Here is a 21,370-nt window from a genome sequence, read left to right as displayed (position 1 = left end):
CTCTCTAACTTTGACGCCCAGTTTATCTTAATATCTGTTAAGATCTTTATAACTAGGGGAGGGGAAAAAAGACTAAAGTTTATTCCCCTTCTTTAAATTTAAAGATGTCTTATATTGCTACCTCTCTTGGTTCGAGGAGAAAAAAAAAAAAAAAAAAAAAACAAAAAAAAAAAAAAAAAAAAAAAAAAGCAGTCTAAAGGAAGCCTGTTCGTCTTCTACCTTACAAAGAGATCTATGAAGAAGACTTTCCGCAGGTTCTCACAACTCTTTTCAATAAATGTTAGACATACGTTAACAGTTATTATCTTCGATCGTCAAGGTTCTCACGGACATGCAAAATCTTGCATCGAACCTCTTACGGATCGTTACGTTCCGTGTCTGTTCCCAAATAGGTTCTCTTTTGTTAACGCGAACAGGGGCGAAAAAAGAGATTCTCGATGCTCTTTGCGATATGAGAGAGTCGTTGGAATTGGGCCTAAGTGATTAAAATAAATCATTTCATCATTCCTTGTAAGCGACCCCTTTTCGATTAAATGGGTAACGAAATCAGGAACGAATCTTGCCGTTACCGAGCCTGCTGTCCGAGAGGCTACTGGACTCTTAGGTTAATAACTCGCTAATTGCGCCAGGCTGGCGCTTCCTTCTAGTTCTTTTTAGGTTATGTGCCATAACATCTATGCCTTTATGGTACCCGACATCCTTCACATGTTAATTCCGTTCTTAGTGGGAAAAAACTTTTATATACGTAGTATAGTATATTCAGGGAAACAACTTCTGCCACTAAGAGAATGTTTCCCATCCGACCTCACCCAACTTCTCAGCAATATCCGATTCTAAAAGGTTGTGTGCGTTTCTCGAAAGGATGAGAGAATTATATATATCGCGCTCTGCCGTATTAGAATCCTTTATAATACTGTCACATTGTGGTAAACAGCATTAATCTAGGAAACCTTTGTAAGGATACTAGGAATTCTGTAGTTAACCTCGGTATGTGCATAAGACTTGACCATACCGTAGTCTTAAAGTGAATTCTCTACTACATTCATCTTCTCACTAAGCATGTACTCTAATAAGCCATGCTTTCGTAAGCATGAGAGCATTATACAATATAGAGTTCCGCTGCGTTAGAATCCTTTAAAAATGTTACCTACGGTAAACAGCATTGAAATGTTGTAATATCTTTCTTATTGAAAGCTTCTTAGCAAAAGGCAGACAATATTTTATTTATGTTTGCTTACCTATCCCCTCAATCCGAGGCTAAAACCACGATTGTAGGGGAGAGACACGGTTAGTCATTCCATCCCGCAGGAGAGAGACATGTAACCGACCACTCATGACCGACACCTACATGATACTGCGTTGGTGTCTAAGCGATAGCAGTCTCGTTAGCCGACTGGCCTTACTCTTCCAGAGTTGCCAGCTACTCCATTTAATAAAGGAATCTTATAAAATTATTATCAAACTTCAGGAAGTTCTTATAATGCATATCTAAGCGAAACAAGACTTCGATAAATCTAGAAGCTAAGTAGGTGTTGTCTTAACAATCCCTTTAAGCGTAGTCCTTCCTAGGAAATTCCTGGAAGGATACTGGTAATTGAGTTGCTCAGCAAAGAAGTAACTACGGTATGTGCTTATGATTTGCCGTATCGTATTCTCATACAGCAAATACTCTACTACCTTCTTTCCCTGCCGAGGCAGATAGAGAAAGGAAAAATTTTTACTATCTTCGTTTTTTTCGTTAATAGAACGATAGAAAGAGTATATATATCTCCTTAAGGAAGGAAGTTAATCCAGGAACTCTTTAAATCTTCGTGATTTCCTCATAAATCGTGGAAGAGACAGAATTCCTGTTCATCTGTAGGGTTTACGGAAGGAAGTAGATATTTCCTATCCGCCATCATACCCAAACGTCGATGAGATTCTTATAAGTAAAACTCCAAAGCTCTTGCCTCTTCATAACGAGGGAAGAGCATGAATGAAGGAGAGAGTCCTCTGAAAAATGAAAAAATGGCTTCTCTTAGTATCAGAATCCTTCTGGCAAAAGCGACGGCCGCCTAAGCGACATCTTGCACCTTTGCCAGGGGAAAGTTGCTCAAGTTAAAAACTCAAAGAGGAGCCTCGCGACTGACCTCTCTCTCATAAGAAGATTAGGAATATTCTGGCGCCTGGCTCCTTGCACCTAGCGCCTGGAATGTTCCGCACGCTAGAAAGGAGACTCGCTCCTGGAACGTTCCGCTTGCGTGGAAGGTCCCCGTGCGCCCTGATAGTTCGAGCGCCTACTAGACCCCTTTTAGAAAGAGCCTCTTGCCCGGAAACGTTCAATGGAAGGATCGTTCTGATTGCCACTCTACTATAAGGCTCCTTGCTCTAGCCGTCTGTTTTTCTGGCGCAATTTGCGCCAGGCTGGCGCTTCGTCTCTTTGAAGGCGCCTTGCGCCAAGAAAAATTTTCTAGAACGTTTGGTTGTAGGAACGCGGCTCGCGCTAGTCTGTTAGCTGGAACGCGCCTCGCTGCTGGCTATTGGAACGTAGCTCACGCTAGCTTGCTGGAACGTGGCTTCCTGGCAGCGGCTGGCTCTTGCTCAGTGTTCTCTTAGTTTTCAGAGAACGCGCTAGATCATCGAAACTCCAAACATACATTCTTCGTCTTTTCGGATGTAAAATGAAGAGACGCACTTTTTTAAGGATGCCTTATCAATGGCTATCCTTGGCAGTCTGGGACGTTCTACAGAACCTGCCGAGGGGACGCCTGACCGGTGGGGGTTCTCCCTAACCTTCCTGCGGCTGTCGACTTTCCTCCTCCACTGGGTCTGGGAGTTTGGAAGAGGTCTAGGCCTGGAAGCGCTACGGAGCCGATCAGACGCACCCTCCACTGCACTGGGAACACTATATTCACTTCTTACCTTTTTAGAGCTCGCCTTTTGAGCTCCATCCATTTATCTTCAAATTTGCACATATGAATTTGTAGATTCTGTGGAGTAAGAAGGTGATGAGGATGCAACAACTACTAGAATTGTCAATACTCTAACTGCTCGTTAGTACGAGAGCTCTTAAAGCTTCTAAAGGAAGCGTATCTAGTTATATGCTTTCTGACTTCCTAAAGTAGGAAGTTAGATCTTATATTTCCTTCATCAAGTTCTAACACTTATACACGTATTAGTGAAAAAAAAAAAAATCAATATTTCCCTTATTGCAAAATATATGAGTGTCTACCGAAAAATTCGGTAGTTTCACGTAATATATTCTTCGAAATTTCGAAGCCAAATTCATTAAAAAGTTAATAAAAGCGTATGCCAAACCAAAGACCCAGTACTTCCCTGCAAAAGACAGCCCAGAAGGTCGATGGCGATGAAAAAACGAAAATCAAGTCAGGAGGTAGCAACAACGTATGTTGACACTACCGCAACAGAGAAAATCTGGTTCTAGAATGGTAATCGTTCCTATTCCTGCCACCCAGCGGCAGGGGCGGTAGATCACCTGACCTACCTGCAGCGTGTGCCGCGAAATTCGAATTTCTGTCGGGGACGACGGAGTCTATAGCTAAGTATATATCTGCTGGGTAAGTTCCATGTACAAAACGAACATTTTTGCAGGGTTTCTCGAGGATTTGAAAATGCTTTTGCATTTGCGTGTGTGAAAAAATTGCGTAGGATAATTGGTTAGGTCCAATGAAAAGTTCCACTATTGTGAATTTGCACAAATCAAATCGTGTAAGACTGAGGTACTACTCTACCCAGGTTCCACCCCTTCTCTGCCACATTGACCATAGCTCAATTGGCATCCCCTACTAGTAACAGCTGTGGAGGGAGATGGCCAGCCTCAACATCTTCCTCTCTTCTTCCCCTTTCCTCCTTACTAGCCATTGCTGGGGATGTGGCAGTAAAGAAACACAGACTTGGTTTTTTCTTCTTTACTTAAAAAATGATATATATATAATGGATACAGACACACAACGATCCTTTGGTGGAGAGGTAATAATGTCCTACAGTGCTTGACTTCAACTAACCACACATACTCCTCACTCTCCAAGAGAACATCTTAAATAATCATTGACAATCAACAACAAGTAATATACAAACTCAACTAGTCATAAACGGTCATTTACACCTCTTCCTTAATAACCCACAACAACAGAAATACCTTTATACATAAACTGTCCAATTAAACCCAAACAGTAATTAACAGTTTCAAACAATAATTATACACTCCCCCTGAATTACATTCACATATATTACAAACTCTAGCTCTTCTAACTCTTGTTGAATGTCTTGGAATCGCGTTTGCACTCAGCAAACAGTGCCTGAATCTTCCTCTTCCCCCTATCTTCATGAACAGGAAAGCTGTATAAGAAGCTCCTCATCCTCAGCATCAGTAGTTTTCCTCACTCAATATCAATCCTTGTGAAGAACACGAACGAAGATCTCTAACATGGCGTGGAACTCCATTGACTTCAACAGCTTGTTCTGACAAAACTCTCGTAACTTTGCCTCTTTCAAATTGCATATTGCATCGCATGTTGGATGGTTTTACCCACACCTCATCACCTGCTTTGTAGGGGCCACTCACTGCCACTTTGTTCATTGAGCATGGATCCACTCCTCGGACCCTCACAGGGTAAGAATACAGCATACTGACAGGGGCAGTCGTTGAGTCGCAGTCATCACGAGGCATCAAATTATACAGATATACAGCCTCTGCAATGCTGCAGCCTTTCCTTGCAGCAATGACTTTAACAGTTCGATGGCATCTCTCAGCTATACCATTTCCTGATGGAACATAAGCACATCTAAAATTAAGATGCACGCACCACTTTTTTGCAGTCAGCAAATAGTTTGCTACGAAAAGCAGGGTCATTGTCAGTTAACAGTTCCTCCGGCGCTCCTCGTTCATAGAACACTGTCTCCAGTTGCCCGATGATGCTCTCACTGGTCTGAAAATGGAGCCGACGCCAGATGGCAAATCGAGATGGTCCACAATCAATGAGAGTAAGATACGGCCGTCCATCATAGTGAGTAATATCCATGCCAACTCTCTGCCACACTCTATCCACTTCCAGACTACCCTTCTGCACTTCACTGGGGCCGGGTCTATTGACTGGCATGCCTCACAGCATTTGACAACAGCCTGTACTTGCCGCTTGGTAACTCCTGGATGGACTTTCTTCACAAAATAGAGAGTTCTTCTCACACCCGGGTGACCAGCAGCATGATGGATCTCCTTAATTCCATCACTAATGGCAGGGACAACAGAAGCACATACAAGTTTTGCATCTTGGTGACATGAACCAAGGTCCCTCAGCCAGCGCTGAGGTACACGTGTCAAACTGTCAGCTTTATTATTGGGCAGAAGACACAAGTGTAATAGACGCTGGAGGTCACACTCTTCTATCAGGGACAAGACTATTCCTAGTCTTTCTTCTGATGAGCATTTCACTTGCGGCCTTAGTCTTCAATCTGCTTTTTCCTAAAAGTCCATCTGAAATCCATCTATGCACAGTAGATGAAGCAGTCATTAATTCACCTTTGTATCTTCCAAGCCAGTGCAAGATTCAATCCTTTAATGACTGCATCTAGCTCAGCCATATTGATGTGGCAACGAGTCGTCTTTCGCAGCCAGCTGGCATCTTCCACAATGGAACCATTTACTTCCACTGCAACACAAGCGCAAGAGAACTAGCAACCACCCAGATCTTGAATTTGTCACGGTGACATTCCACTGTCCTCTCACAGGGTCATCCTTCTTAGCCTTCTCCAGAAGTTCCTGCAAACACATTTGATGTAATCATCATAATGACGTCGTCCCATCCTTCAGTGACTTGATTGACTCTTCTCTTGATGAATGCTACCGCCACTCGCAGCCATCCACAAACAGGGTAATGGCCTAACAGTCTACCACAGTATGAGAACACTGCTCGCCGAGTCAATTGTCTTGGTGCATCGCCCAGGTCATTGTCCCTTTTCCAAAAAAGACTCCCCTGCTCCCCCCAAACTCTCAGGCCCAATGCTCGAGCCCTTCAGCAAGTCTTTGGTGTGGCTTACTTACTAGCCCAAAATTTCTAAGATGCTCCTCTACACGGCTGGCCTTAACAATATCTTCATTTACAAAGATGTCATCAATATAAGCTGATGTTCCTTTTCTTACAATTGGGTCCTGAAGGAGAACACAGTTTAAAACAGATTTCATTACCATCGGAGCAATATTCAAGCCAAACCCAGTCGAGTCAGGCAATACCTCTGGCCTTTGAAATATACAGTCTGGTATGGCCACAGAGACTCATGGATTCTTATTTGCAGGTAAGCTAGTTTAGCCAAGTCTACTACAGATACATTCACTCCTTGCCTGCGCCACTCACGTAGTTTGTCTGAGCACACATCCGAGTCTGCTGTAAATGCATCAATGTACGTATTCAGTTCTCTGAAGTCCAGTACAGGCCGCACCTTCTTTTTATTTTGCTGTACAACAGCCATGAGGGGAATAAGCCCCTTAGCTGGTCCATATTTATTCTCATCATAAGGAAGCAGCCAGCCATCATTCACCCATCTTTGTAGCTCTGATTCATACAGGTCCTTTGCCTCCTGAGGTACAGAATATGCCTTTACTCCATTCTCAGGATGCCAGGCTCCTTGCCCTCAGACCATTTCCATGTAGCTGTCCAACATTTAATCACAGGATCGTAAATTGCACTAAAATCACACTCATCCACCCCCACCTTCACATCAGCAGCTGCAGAAAAAAGTGTTGTCTTCCATTCCAAAACGTACACCACCCTGGGTATCGACAGTGACTCCTCCTAGAGCCCTCACACCATCCATGCCGAGAAGAAATTTAAAACCGAGGGGCATTAGAGTAGTTACGCATACAGAAATGCTGGCAGTAGCTCCATTACTGAGCTGCAAGTGCACGACGCCCATTCCTTCACACACCCTTTCTTGCCCACTCACAGTTATCATGCTAACTGCGCACTTGTTCCATGCCTTACAGCAGAGACATGAGCGATGCTTTGAGAACACCCAGTGTCTACTAACACGCAACACTGAAGACCCTCTACACTCAAAACAGTACTTGGCAGCACCTTTACTCAGTGGGTTTGGGGAGAGGAGGCTGGCGCTGATGCCTCCTCTCCTTGCTCGTTTCCCGGACAAGCTGACGCAATGTGCCCCATTCCACCACACCGATAGCACTTTACCCTTCTCCGAAATCGACCATTTACTTGGTTGCAAGCAAGACAGTCCCTGGCAAAGTGATTTGGTCCAAGGCATACATGACATTTCTGAACTGTTGGTTCTACTGGCACAGAACCCAAGCTTCCTGTGGCGCCAACCAAAACATGTTTCCACTGAAACAGAAGGAAGGTCATCTTTCAGAACGCCCGTGCCCGAGCCAAAATCTGTTCCAGATCGAGGGGCCTCCATGCGAGACCCAGCTCTCAACAGCTGACGAATTCTCTCTGGAAGTCCAGCTACAAAAGCACATGCAAGAGCTTTTTCAGAAATTCCTCCAAACAGGGATCCGAGTCGACGTGTCACTCAATAATTCGATTCAGCTAAGTTAGACATCCGGTGCCTCTCCACTGTGCAACTTCCTACTGACAAAATGTTCATAGGCTACATAGGGATCAACAGCAAACGCAGCTAACAATGCTTCTTTCACCTTGTCAACCTTCTTCCTATCTGCTGTGGGTAACTGTAAGTACACTGCAAAGGCACCACCTGTAAGCCGCAGAGGAATCACACTGGCCACATCATCAACTTTCCGAAGCTTGCAAACCAGCTCCAACTTCTCCAGCCACTCCATAACAGATTGTGCGTTTCTGCCATCATACTCAGGGATCAGTTTCAAGTCGAAGTTACTCTCCATACTGCCTAGATAGCTTGTGGCAGTAAAGAAACACAGACTTGGTTTTTTCTTCTTTACTTAAAAAATGATATATATATAATGGATACAGACACACAACGATCCTTTGGTGGAGAGGTAATAATGTCCTACAGGGCTTGAACTTCAACTAACCAACCCACATACTTCCTCACCCCTCTCCAAGAGAACATCTTAAATAATCATTGACACTCAACAACAAGTAATATACAAACTCAACTAGTCATAAACGGTCATTTACACCTCTTCCTTAATAACCCACAACAACAGAAATACCTTTATACATAAACTGTCCAATTAAACCCAAACAGTAATTAACAGTTTCAAACAATAATTATACAGGGGAAGGAGGGCAAAAGGGCTGCGAAGGCTCCCCAACATTTTGTAAAGATTTGGCTACTAAATTTTTTTAAGTGTATTTTGTTACAAATATGGGGAAAAAGATAGATTTGTAATTGCCTTTTGCATTAAGTTTTCAGCTTAAAGTGTGATATTGTTGTTTACAAGCATATTGAGTTTTTACAGTTACATGGCATTGACAAGATTAGATGAGGCGGTGTAAAGAGTTCCCCTTGAACACCCAAAGATCTTTTTTACTTGCCATTATCCAAATTTCACCATTATCCAAAAGCCCCTTGGTGCTATTAATATGGATATTTAAAGGATTATTTAGGTATAATAATCTACTTACGATGTAGGACTTTTCCCTTGTTTTGTAGTTATTAAATGAATTCCATGAGGACGATAAACAATTATAAAGAATAAAAAATCATACTGTATTATAAAACGAATGCCTGCTATGCTACTATATTATATATTGAAATGCATTGTATTCATATTTTGCCAAAATCTGCATCCTCAATTTAACACTAGGTGAAAAATGTAAAGAGGTATTACCTGTTTCTAAAACATGGACATCCATATTTCTTAGCGTATTGTAGTTTTCTCCAGTGCAATAGCCACCGAAGGAATAAATTTTATCACCCACTGCAACAGCTGCATGGTTAACGCGCTGTGGGCCCCCTTCCAGTGCCACTGTCCACATCATCTTGCCTAGAAGTTAAAATATAAATCCATTAGATATTTTACAACAGAAAAACTGAAGATCATCTCTACAAATAAAATGATTTCCTACAGGTAACCACCAGTTTACTAAAATCTAAATTCTTTAAAAAAGAAAATTAATTTCATTTAATACAAGCCCATCACCTTACATAGGTTAAATCCTGAGCAGTCAAATACTCCCAGTCACACTCCTTTAAGACAGAAGAATTCATTCATTGGTCAAACAGACATTCAGGAACCCTAGTGCCACTGCTGGTGGCAAAGTATCTCTGGTATCCTAACCAACCTCAAAAAGTGTGAAGTGTGGGGCTGGGAAGATAGTGCAAGTTTATAAATGGATTGGGTTTAATTTCATTCTCCAAAAAATTCATTTAACCCTTAGGAACTGGGGTAATAAATCGATATGCAGGCAACCATACCGGCAAAATTTTGTTGGCAAATTACGAAAAAAAAACACATCAATGGAAAGAGGAAGATACCCAAATACACATGGTGAAAGAAAAAATTCTAAAAAATTTTCCCTACCTTCCACAAGAAGTTGAAAATGACTTTTTACAACTCCTTGTGGGGTCTCTTTTAAAAGACAATCGTAAATTTTACCAACTCATACAAGTTTTTTTCTAATAAATTATTTTATTTAATTTTTTAAAATGATATTGTTAAGATACAATAAAGTTTTGTACATACTTACCTTGGCAGATATATACTAGCTATAGACTCGGTCGTCCCGACAGAATTTCAAAACTCGCGGCACACGCGACAGGTAGGTCAGGTGATCCACCATTCCCGCCGCTGGGGTGGCGGGCTCTGGAAACTATTCCCGTTTTCTGGGCTCAGCTCGTGTCGGCCTATGAAAGTAATCCTTAACATCATTCTTTCTAGGTAAAATTATCCTAAAATTACCAGAGAAAAACAAAATTAAGAAAATGTCAGTAAAACTGACTCGCTCACTCTTAAAAAGAAGTGTCGGTATGAAATAGGGGCGAGTGTGGAACACTACCACGAGACAAACACCAATTAGAAACTTCCCTATCAGAATCCCCCAAGAGAGAGCCGATACCAACGGGCGATGCAGTCTCTACTACTACTACTAGAGGACGCCACGGACAGCAGCGCCCCTAGCGGTCATCCTTAAATTTTAGCACCAGCGACAAGTCGCCATTTCTTGTGCTCTGTTTTTTCGTGAGATATCCACTTGGAACCATGGAACGCTCTGCTATCGCCACGGCTAAGTTAAGTAACTCATAAGTCATTTTTTACGGTAATTTTATCTTCCGGGTACCAGTATTTTCCCTTTTATTGGCCAAATACGGTCCTCGGTTGTCTCGTGGCGCCATGCCGCCTCGTAAGAATTCCCGGTCCATACTGGGACTTCTTATGCTTATGGGCTACTTTTTTTCACATTCATTGTTTACAATCGAGTTTAGCTAGTCAGCCCTCCTACCATTTCTCTTAGCTTGGTATTTAGGGCTATTATTATTTTTATTCGGCCCAGCATCCCGGCTCTTGCTCTACATCGGCTATCGCTGGCTCCGAGTAGGCTTCTGTTTTTCGGAACAGTCTGCCTCCTCCTGGGCTTCTTTCTCTTTTACTAACAGTGTCTCTTCCCCCTTTTCAAAATATGGTTTTATTTAGGGTGTTAGGCTAGCCTAGGTGCTTGTTCCACATGTTGGTACAGCTTGGTTCACGTGGCCCTATCACGGTTGTGTTGCTCGTGGCCTAGGCCACTCGCGGTCACGTGTACTATAGCACCTTACCCTGCCCCTTCCCTCCCTCTCTGATGTAGGGAGGAGCTGGGGGACCCCTTGGTTGTCATAACAACCTCATCGCCTTCTCTCACACTCTCGGAGGTGCCGGGGGGTCCCGCCAGCAGGGGGTATAGGTGACCACTATGAGGTACCAGGGTCTCCAGACGGGTAGTTGGTGAGGTGGGGAGGAGTAGGCCCCATCCCTCCCCCCATTTCCTCGCTCCCGCCGTGTTTCGCCGGGACCTCCATCCCCCCTCCCCTTTTCTCAGCCACCCTCCCTTACGATACGAAAGGAGCCTTCCGTCGCAGCCGGGGGGGGCCCCTTTGGTTATAGTATATTGGCTCCGCTAGCGGGCAGGGTGGGTGCATGGATGGTCGATTGCTTGCCTACTATATCCTTATATCTCTCCCCCGCTACCGGAAGGGAGCTTACCCTTACCTACGCACTCTTCTAGTAGACGGGTGGAGAGGAGTTGCTTTATGTTATTTTGCTACTTTAAGGATATATACCCTATTATAAGATATTTTTACAATGAATTGTTGTATTATTATTTTTCATTTTTATCAACCATCCCCGCCATTTTACGTCGTGGTTTCCATTACCACCACTCCTAATTGGTTGATTCTTGTGCCTCCGCCACTGGCGGAGCCATAGCCTATCTTCCAAACCTGGTTACCACACGTATTTTAGCGGGGCTTCTGGTTTTTATCTAAACTTTATCGCTCCGGCTACCAGCGGAGCATATGTTAAGGCTGTAAGTGTTTACTCTGTACTCATGTACGTTTTTCACTTACAGGCTACCAACTGCCAGGTCCTCGCTTGTAATGCGACGCTGTATGACCCCTGTGGACATGACGAGTGCGAAGGTCTCACGCCCCGTGTGCCACCTTCATACAACGAGTCCATCGTCTGGCACCCCCGAGGCCTGCACTATATGCTACGACCTGGTCGCGCAGCTTGGTGGATGGGGTAAGTCCATTATGAGGTTTACTTATGAATTTTCTAACAACTTCTAGTTCGTAAGTTTGTTAACCCTGTCCGCAATTGGTAGCTAATCCAGCCTTTCTTTCAGGCTAGCGGTGTGAGGGAAGTCGCCCTGCCACCCTGAAAGCGTGGGTGGGCGGCTTTGGGAAAAACGCGCCAAGGGCCAGCCCTACATTCTGGATAGAAAGCTGGCCATCCAGATCTTCCCTGCGGGCAAGTCGACGGGCTACGTCGACCCCTCCCCTTGTCCGCCGCCCCCGTGATAGCCGCCATCCAGCAAGAACTCCAGACTTCGTTGGGGTCGTAGCCTCCCAGGAGTCAGTCCCGGACGTCGCCGCCCTGGACCTGAATCTCGAGCCGATGGCGGTAGTAAGTGAGGATTTGTTGGCTGAGGTAGGTTTGTCGGGCGCCCAAGGTCTTTCCTTGGGCGCTCCTGGGTCTTCTCCTGTCCCTTCTTCTTCCGCCTCCTTCCAAGGCTTTCCGGGATCCGAGATCCCTAGCCACACTCCCGCTCTCTCTGTACCTCCTAAGGAGAAGAAAGAGAGAACGAAGACTTTGTCTAAGACGACTTCTAAGAAGTCGTCTTCGTCTTCTTGGCCAGGAAGTTCATCGACTTCATACGCCGACGCGGTGAAGGCTAAGCCGAGCTCTTCCCAGTCGAAGAGCTCCAGAAGCAAGGCTTCGAAGGAGAAGGCTCGCGCTACCTCCGAGTCGCTGCCTTCTCCCGCTTCGCTGCCCCCTCTCCGGCTATGCCGGCAGGGTGGCAAGCACCAGCTCCCGCGTTCCCCTCTCCTGTCTCATCAGGAATGATGGAACAGGTAGGAGCGATGGTGGGTTCCCAAATTCAGCTTGGGGAACACGTTTTGAGCAGATGTTCGCGCAATTGTCGAGCAGTCTGTCTCAAACTGGACAGACGGTCCAGGAAACTCTCTAATAGGATGAGAGAGAATGAGGATCGCGGGTAGCTGGGCTATCTCAGGCTCCTCCCCCAGTCTCCCCTGCTTCTAGCACGGGGATTCTCCAACTTCCGTCTTACGACTCCTTGCCAGCTTTCTCTATGGACAATCCATGGAGAGTAGCGGCCTATGCTCCCTTTAAGGACGGGATTGATTTCGATCCGGAGTTTGGCACTCGAAGGATTGAGGACTTCGAGTTCTATCCTCCGGGTCTGTCACAGCCTTTCATCGGTGGGTATGCTAGGCTGACGCCAACGGGCTCTACGAGAGAGGACAAGATCTCGAAGGAGTCAGTCCTCTACAGTAGAGATCACCGCCCAACGGGAATGGGTTCCACTGCCTTGAGGACTGGGAGTGTACTAATACTGAGACTCCAGGCCTATAAGAGCCCCTTCACTATTTTCGCGACGGAAGAGGAGGTCTCTCTTCCGTTCGCCACGAAATTGGTGGAGAAGGCTCTTCAGGCAGTCCTCAAGGATGAGCCCGTTCCACAGTTGAGAGAGTCGGAGTCTACTTCTCCACTCTTCCCCGCCTTCGGAGAGTTATGGGAAAACCTGCCAGCTACTTTCACGCTGGTAAACTCAAGCCGGACTGCGCTATGGACCAGTTCGGTGAGAAGTTACCTAGGCTGCCGGATTCCCTAATCCAGGCAGAGTTCGATGCGCGAACTAGGTTTGGCAGGTCCCTTAACTCTCTCATCGTTACGGAAATGGCTGCTCTTTTTCTTACGCTAACGAACGCTGTTCAAGATCCTGGCGAAATCGAAATCGCAGTTTCAGACGGTTCTGTTAGACGCCTTTGACTTCTTCCAAGCCAGGAGGAACTGTCGGAAGCATGTTCTTCAAGAGTGCACTATCAGGCACGAGCCTAATAGACTCTTGGCTGCGAGCATGTGGGGAGCGGATCTCTTCCCAGAGTCTGCAGTGAACGAAGTCCACCACGAAGCTGCTAGACTCAACCAGAGCCTTAGAGCTAGGTGGGGTATTTCCTCTAAGAGGAAACAGGAATCCGTTCCCACAGCTGGCAAGAAACCAAAGAAGGCTGGTAAGAGGTTCCAGCCATATAAAAAACTCCAGCATCAGCAGCAGTTTGTGCAGGCAGTCCCGGTTACCCAACAGGGACAACCTGCTACATCTAAGCAATCCCAACCTTTCCTCCTGGTGCCCCAGCAATCGCAACCTTCGACCTTCCTACGCTATCTGCGCCTGCCTTTCAAACCCTGCTTATGAGGCTCAAGGCTACTCTCACGAGGGGTAGGGCGAGAGGTTACTTTCGTCACCGTGGCGCAGGAAGGGGACAAGGAGTAAGCAGTTCAGAGGAGGGCGTGGTGGCCAACCCGCCCATCAGCAATGAGGCTCCCCAGGTAGGAGGGAGGCTGTTCTCTTCCGCCACAGGTGGGGGTTCAGCAGTTGGGCACAGAGCATAGTGTCCAAAGGATTAGGCTGGAGCTGGAATCCAAGATCCTCCTCCAATCAAATCATTCATCAGATACCGTCAAAGGAATTGATAGATTACGCGGAAGAACTCCTTCAGGAAGGAGCTATGCGAGAGTCAAACATCTAAAATTTCAAGGTCGCTTATTCAGCGTGCCAAAGAAAGGCTCAACAAAAGAAGGGTAATCTTAGACTTGTCAAAGCTAAACTCTTTCATTCGCTGCGACAAGTTCAAAGATGCTTACCTCTCGCAAGTAAGGACCTTACTGCCGCGTGGAGCCGTCACATGCTCCATCGATCTTACAGACGCATACTATCATATCCCTATAGCAGGCACTTCCGCCCATTCCTAGGATTCAGGCTAGGAAATCAGACATTCTCATTCAAAGTGATGCCCTTCGGTCTGAAATGTAGCCCCCAGGGTATTCACAAAGATAGCAGAAGTTGTTGTACAACAATTGAGAGCTCAGGGAATCATGGTAGCGGCATACCTCGACGATGGTTGATCTGGGCACCAACAGTCGAGGAATGTCTCAAAGCTACCAAAAAGGTAGTCACTTTCTGGAACATCTGGGGTCCAGATAAAACAAAACGAAATCCAGACTTATTCCGGAATCTCGTTTTCAGTGGCTATTGGAATCCAATGGGATTTGTCCTCCCACCAAATCTATCAATTCCAGTGGTCAAACGGAAGGAAATAGCAAAATCGGTCAGAACAATTTTCTCAAATGCAACAAACGTCAAGAAGAAACCAGGAAAGAATCCTAGGGTCTCTTCAGTTTGCTTCAGTAACAGATATCCTTCTGAAAGCAAGGCTGAAAGATATAAATCGAATTTGGCGGTCAAAGGCAAACTCCAATATCGAGACAAGTTGTCAGTAATTCCACAGATCCTCCGCAACCAACTACGGCCTTGGTCAAAAGTAAAGAAATTAGCCAAGAAAGTACCCCTTCAATATCCCCTCCCAGTGTTTAACCATTCACACGGATGCATCCCTGTCCGGGTGGGGGGGATACTCTCAGTTCAACAGGTTCAGGGGACTTGGTCAGTGCAATTTCGCCAGCTCCACATAAAACGTGTTGGAAGCAATGGCAGTATTTCTTACTCTGAAGAGACTGCTTCCCCGAAGAGTCTCATCTAAGGCTAGTTTTGGACAGTGCAGTGGTAGTTCATTGCATCAACAGAGGAGGGGTCCAAACCAAGCATGTGAACCATGTCATGATAGCCATCTTTGCATTAGCAAGCAAACACAAATGGCATCTATCTGCCACTCACCTGGCAGGAGTAAGAAATGTGATAGCAGACGCTCTGTCCCGGTCAGTTCCTCTGGAATCAGAGTGGTCTCTGGACGTCGGGTCGTTCAGTGGGTAAGCCAGAGAGTCCCAGGTCTCCAAGTGGATCTCTTCGCCTCACAAGCGAACCACAAGCTCCCTTGCTATGTGGCCCCAACCTGGACCCTCTGGCTTATGCCACGGACGCCCTGTCGTTGGATTGGAATCAGTGGAGGAGAATTTATGTTTTTCCTCCAGTGAATCTTCTCTTGAAAGTCCTAGACAAACTAAGGTCTTTCAAAGGGATAGTAGCTCTGATTGCACCGGACTGGCCCAAGAGCAACTGGTATCCTCTTCTTTTGGAATTGGTCTCCGACCTCAACGGATCCCCAAATCCCAAACTATCACAATCAGTACAAATGAGGACTGTGTTTCGCTTCCTCAGGAAATCTCCAGACCCTAACTTTATGGACTTCATGAGTTTGCGGCTAATAAAGATGCTGACATTGATCCACAGAATATTCTCTTCCTAGATCAGATAAGAGAGAGTCAACCATTAGACAATATGACTCAGCTGTTAAAAAATTAGCATCTTTCTTGAGGGGAATCGAACACTACAAACCATGACAGTTAATTTGGCTATATCCTTTTCAGATCCTATTTGAAAAAGGTTTAGCAGCTAGCACGATTACCACTCATAAGTCGGCTTTGAAGAAAATCTTTCAAGTAGGTTTTCAGATAGATTTGACTGATTCTTATTTCACATCTATCCCTAAAGCCTGTGCTAGACTTAGACCTTCTCAGAGGCCTACTACAGTTTCATGGTTCTTAAATGATGTCCTCAAACTAGCCTCAGATACTGACAACTCAGCTTGTACATTCATAATGCTCCTGAGGAAGACGCTATTCTTATTAAGCCTAGCCTCAGGAGCTAGAATTTCAGAACTGTCGGCTCTATCCAGGGATGCGGGTCATGTGGAATTCCTCCCATCAGGAGAAGTTCTACTTGCTCCGGATCGTAGCTTTTTAGCCAAAAATGAAGATCCTCTGCAAGGTGGGCTCCTTGGAAGGTTATCCCACTTCCACAGGATCCTTCTCTCTGCCCAGTATCAACTCTTAGAGCCTTTCTATCTCGCACTTCTTCTAGATCCTCGGGTGCTCTCTTCATGAGAGAAAAAAGGTGGTACTTTATCAGGTTAAAGGCATAGACAGCAAATCCTTTACTTCATTAAACAAGCCAACCCTGAGTCATCCAAAAAGCACATGATATCAGGGGAGTAGCCACCTCAATTAATTATTTCCAACATATGAACTTTGAGGATCTTAGAAAGTATACTGGATGGAAATCCCCGACAGTCTTTAAACGGCATTATTTAAAGTCCTTGGAATCTTTAAAGTTTTCAGCAGTAGCAGCGGGAAACATAGTTTCCCCTGATACTGCTTAGTAGTTGTAGTATTGATCCAGGTCTCCTTTCTACCTACTTCAACCAACATGCCTCAACCTATCGTCAGGCTACTCAACATCATAGCCTTAGCCGTTGTGTCTTATAGTGGTTTATCCCTTATTTTTTTTTGCTAGGGACAACCACCCTTGTACTGATATGTACTTCAGTGTTCCTACCCTTATTTTTATGCTAGGGTAGGCCACAATATGTTTGTATAAATTCTCCATTGGGTTTGTGATAAGTTTCACTGACAATGTGTTTGTATATATTTGAATTAATTGTATTAATTATATTAATGATGGACTTGAGTGTTCCTACCCTTATTTTTATGCTAGAGTAGGACACATATATGTATATAATTGTATTTATATATTCTAATTAAGTAAATCCAAAAGTTTCCTTGTTTTACATGCCATATTTATAATTTTGATTATCTACCATTTAAGTACTTAAGTTTACTAACATTCTGTTATTGATTTTGTAATAAGTTAGTTTAAGTACTTATTTTGTATGCTGTATCTGATTTACTTATATTATATCCATCATTTTAATCTGTTTTTCATTATTTCCTTTTCCATCTTGTCTGTTTCTCTGGTACTCTTTCATAGGCCGACACGAGCTGAGCCCAGAAAAGGGATTTTGACGAAGGAAAAATCTATTTCTGGGTGATTGGCTCGTGTCGCCCTATGAAACCCATCCCTTTTTTTATGGTTTGTTTTCCCCCCCCTTGCAGGACAAGATGTATTGATGTTTTATTTAAGGATGTCCGCTAGGGGCGCTGCTGTCCGTGGCGTCCTCTAGTAGTAGTAGTAGAGACTGCATCGCCCGTTGGTATCGGCTCTCTCTTGGGGGGATCTGATAGGGAAGTCTAATTGGTGTTTGTCTCGTGGTAGTGTTCCACACTCGCCCCTATTTCATACCGACACTTCTTTTTAGAGTGAGCGAGTCAGTTTTTACTGACATTTTCTTAATTTTGTTTTCTCTGGTAATTTAGGATAATTTTACCTAGAAGAATGATGTTAAGGATTACTTTCATAGGGCGACACGAGCCAATCACCCAGAAATAGATTTTTCCTTCGTCAAAATCCCTTTTCTAAGCCATAATTTCTCTTCCACCTGTCTCCTGAGGGGAGGCTGGGTGGGCCATTAATCATATATATCTGCCAGGTAAGTATGTACAAAACTTTATGTATCTTAACAATATCATTTTTGTACAAGTAACTTACAGCAGATATATACTTAGCTGATTGGCACCCTTGGTGGCGGGCAAGAGACAGCTAAAAACAAAATAATACTTAAACTAAAATACATTAAAAAACAGGGAAAAAACAAACCTATGTTCTTGGGATAACATAATCCATAGTTCCTACCTTATTGGGCTGAAGACTTCATGACTACTGTCGATGAGTCTTGCTTGCCTCAAGAGTTTTCAACGAGGAATGAACCTATGGTTGAATAACTCTTTGGATCGTGTCCAATGGGGGCTAGCCCGCTTACGCGACAGAGCCTATACTGGATCGTACCAATGGGGGCTGACCACTTACATGGTAGAGCCTTGACCTTTTGTCCATATCAATGGAGACTCGCCCTCTTACATGACAGAGTTAAGGTTATTAAACAAATCACAAAGAGCACTGAAGCCAATCCCGATCACCTGACCATGTTAGTATTGTTACAATCTATGAATTGTAAGAGGGTCCCTATCCCTCTGACAATTAACCAATAAAAACAACCACCACAATAAAACAGAAAAATTAAGCCTTAAACTAATAGGAAGGATTAGCCTCAGCCCCTTCTCCCAAGCACTGAATTCGCCGAAACATACGCTCCCAGAGCAAAGCACTTTTCGTACGAAATTTTAACGTGTCTCTTAGGTAATTGGAGGCGAACACCGAATTACATCTCCAAAATGTCGACTCTATAAGAGCCTGAAGCGACCATGTTTTTGTGAAATGCCATAGACGTAGCTATGCTCTCACTTCATGAGCTCTCACTCTGAGAACCTTGAGATGCTCTTCTTTCCGCACTTAAGGTGAGCTTCCCTTATTACATCTTTTATGAAGTATGTAAGGGCGTTCTTAGAAATCGCTCTTTTCGGATCTCTTACAGAGCACCAAAGACTTTCTTCTGTACCTTTCAGCAACTCTTCTTCTCCAGGTAGAACTTGAGTGCCCTGACTGGACACAAAGTCCTTTCTAGTTCTCTCCTGTTAATGAAGATAGTCCTTTAATCTCAAAGCTTCTGGCCAAGGCTTTGAGGATTTTCATTTTTTCGCTAGAAAAAATGGTTTAAGGAGCAAATCGCTGAATCCTTCTTAAACCCCACTTTACCTTCCAAAGCTTGCAACTCGCTAATTCTCTTGGCTGTTGCTAACACAAAAAGGAATAATGACTTTCTCGTTAAGTCTCTAAACGAAGCTGCGTGAGACGGTACAATTTTTCCGACATTAGGAACTTGAGGACCACATCCAAAGTTCCAGCTAGGTTTCTGATTACATGTTCTTTCGTGGTCTCAAAAGACCTTATAAGGTCATGAAGATCTTTATTATTCGTCAGATCTATTCCTCTATGTCGAAAAACTGAGGCCAGCATACTTCTGTAACCCTTCACTGTTGAAAACTGCCAGGTTACAGTTCTCTCAAATATAGGAGAAAATCTGCGATTTCAGTTACAGAGGTACTGGAGGAGGATATTTTTCTTTCTTACCCTTCACCATCTTCTAAACAACTCCCACTTCGACTGATATACTTTAGAAGTGGAGACTTCTTCTGGCTCTTGCAATAGCCTTCGCCCACTTCTCGTGAAAAGCCCCTTGCTCGACAAGTCCTTCGACAGTCTGAAGGCGGTCAGACTTAGAGCGGGGAGGTTTTTGTGAAACCTGTCGAAGTGGGGTTGTTTGAGAAGATCGTTCCTTAGTGGAAGCGATCTTGGAAATCACTAACCACTCCAGCACCTCTGTGAACCAATCGAGAGCAGGCCAGAAGGGAGCGATGAGGGTCATTCTTGTTCCTCCTTCCGAGCAAGCGAACTTCCTCAATACTCTCTACTATCTGAAAGGAGGGAAGGCGTATGCGTCCAAGCCCGTCCAATCTAGCAGAAAGCTGTCTACTGCTTACTGCTTGAGGATCCGAGATCGGGGAGCAATAGGTTTCTTTTAATCTGTGATTCTTGTTGGTCGACGAACAGGTCTATATTGGGCCTTCCCCACAGATGCCAAAGTTGTGGCAAATCTGAGGATTGAGAGTCCATTCCGTGGGTAGGACTTGTTCTTTTCTGCTTAACAGATCTGCCCGGACATTTTTCTCTCCCTGCACAAACCTTGTGAGGAGAGAGACTTCCTTTCCTGTGCCCAAATCAGCAGATCCTTTGCTGATTCGTACAGGGAAAAGGAATGCGTCCCCCCTTGTTCTTTATATAAGCGAGGGCTGTTGTGTTGTCGAGTGAATCTGAATCCCCAGACCTGAGACCTGTTCCTCGAAATGAACCAAAGCTAGATGAATGGCGTTAGCTCTTTCTTGTTTATGTGCCAGGACACTTGTTCTCCCTTCCAAGTGCCTGACACTTCTTGCGAACTAGGGTCGCTCCCCACCCTGAATCTGAGGCGTCTGCAAACCAACACTAGGGCGAGGGTCTGTAAGCGAAGAGATTCCCTTGCTTAGTTTTCTGTTTGGATCTAACCACCAACGGATATTCTCCTTGATCCCTTTCGAGATTGGAAATGTATCTCCTAGATTGTTGGACTTCCAATCCCACTTCTCCTTCAGATAAAATTGAAGGGGTTGTAGGTGAAGTCTTCCTAAGGAAACGAACTGTTCCATCGAGGAGAGGGTCAGTAAGCTCATCCATTCCTCGCGGAACAATGTTCTTTCCTTAAGAAGACTGACACCTTTTCTAAGCAGCATTCTCTCCTTTCCTGCGAAGGATACGCTAGAAAATCCCGAGAATCCATCTGAATCCCCAGATAGACAATACTCTGCTGGGGAGTCAGCATGGATTTCTCGTGATTACTAAAAGTCCTAAGGACTTTGTCAACTTTAGAGTAACTAATAGGTCCTCCAGACATTTTTCTCCGATTGGGCTCTTATTAGCCAATCGTCCAGATATAACGAGATCCTGATCCCTTCCAGATGTAGCCAATAAGCTACATTCTTCATGATGTCCGTAAAGACTTGAGGGGCAGTCGAAAGTCCGAAGCACATCGCTCGGAACTGGAACACTTTCCCTTGGAACATGAACCTCAGATACTTCCTTGCTGCCGGATGAATTGGCACATGGAAAATACGCATCCTGAAGGTCCAGGGACACCATCCAGTCCCCTGGACGAAGAGCAGATAGAACAGAGGAAGACGTCTCCATTGAAAATTTCTTCTTCAATACAAAGAAATTCAGGCACTGACGTCTAGAACCGGTCTCCATCCCCCCGATGCTTTCGGTACCAGGAATAGCCGATTGTAGAATCCTGGAGACTGGAGATCTTGAACCAGTTCTACCGCTTCCTTGGAAATCATCTGTTCCACTGCTTGCAACATAGCAAGCTTTCGACCGGATCCGAGTATCTTGCGGTCAACTCCCTTGGAGTTGTCGTCAAGGGAGGATTT

The 21,370-nt window shown here is 44.7% G+C and overlaps 1 long non-coding RNA gene across 1 annotated transcript in view; it reads right to left on the bottom strand.

The window, feature by feature from the left end:
- Positions 1–21,370, bottom strand: part of LOC135212310 (uncharacterized) — a 61,144-nt gene that overhangs the window by 32,894 nt on the left and 6,880 nt on the right. Inside the window, exon 2 of the long non-coding RNA XR_010313858.1 lies at positions 8,768–8,923. This is a non-coding gene — a long non-coding RNA (uncharacterized LOC135212310). The remainder of the gene's footprint in view (positions 1–8,767; positions 8,924–21,370) is intronic.

Source organism: Macrobrachium nipponense, chromosome 40, assembly GCF_015104395.2.
Source record: "Macrobrachium nipponense isolate FS-2020 chromosome 40, ASM1510439v2, whole genome shotgun sequence".
Lineage (NCBI taxonomy): Eukaryota > Metazoa > Arthropoda > Malacostraca > Decapoda > Palaemonidae > Macrobrachium > Macrobrachium nipponense.
Note: the sequence above shows the minus strand (reverse complement) of the source record. Positions and strands in the feature narration are given on the sequence as shown.